Genomic DNA, 991 nt, shown 5'->3' with positions numbered 1-991 from the left:
ATTTAGAAACATCTCGAACGAGTAAGTCTAATCAATCTTCGGTGCCGTTTCATCCTAGAATGGACAACCATCCACCAGTGTCAGGCTCTTCAAACACTTCCTTATTTCTAACTGAACCAAGCACACACGAAAGGACCATGCCAAACAACAATAACACTTTTAGAAGTAGTAGTAACGGTACTGGTGGAAATAATAATAATAATAATAATAATAATAATAATAATAATAATAATAATAATAATAATAGTGGTAATATTAGTCGAATTCCTGTAAATAGAGCTTCGGACAATGAACAACTTCCAGAGTGCCATTCAAATGTTGATAATTTTGGAAGAGATCATCGGCCTTTGATTGTAGCAGAGGCGGCGAGAATTTCTCGAACGATAGACACAGAAACTTCAACAACAATGGAAGGTGTCGTCAATAGGGGGGAAATGGTAACAGATCAACCAGATCAAGATCAATATGTATCGATTGAAGAAAGTCAGACTATCGGAGGAGGGATGTTGACTTCGTTAGTTTTATTAACCTCTTTTACGTTCTGTGCCTTGTGCATTAAACTTAGCCCCGGAATATTCATGGTTTCGATTTTTATGGCGACTTTTATGTTTCAAGTTATTCGACAGCTGAACACAATGTAAGAAGCATGAGAGTATCGAACGTGAATCTCGTTAAATCCCGTTCATGTCACCCACATCGATGGATACGGAATTTGACAACAGGTTAATGAACAGAAGGCAAAGAAGCAGTTCTCAACAAGCATTCGTCAATATCGTACCATTTCAGGAATTTAGTCCCTCACTCCTTCAGACTAACAAAATACATTTAGTTTGTTTATTATTATTACTTGTTATTTTTTTCGCTCGGCTTTCAAAAGTCTGAAGGAGTAACTCTAGCTACGAAACCACTCTTGTTGTTAAACACCGTTTTTATCTTTTTGGTTGGTCCACCATTTATGTAAAGTAAATAAACAGCAACAATACGAACAACT

The sequence above is a fragment of the Octopus bimaculoides genome, chromosome 3 (genome assembly GCF_001194135.2).
Source record: "Octopus bimaculoides isolate UCB-OBI-ISO-001 chromosome 3, ASM119413v2, whole genome shotgun sequence".
Taxonomy (NCBI): Eukaryota; Metazoa; Mollusca; class Cephalopoda; order Octopoda; family Octopodidae; genus Octopus; species Octopus bimaculoides.
Note: the sequence above shows the minus strand (reverse complement) of the source record.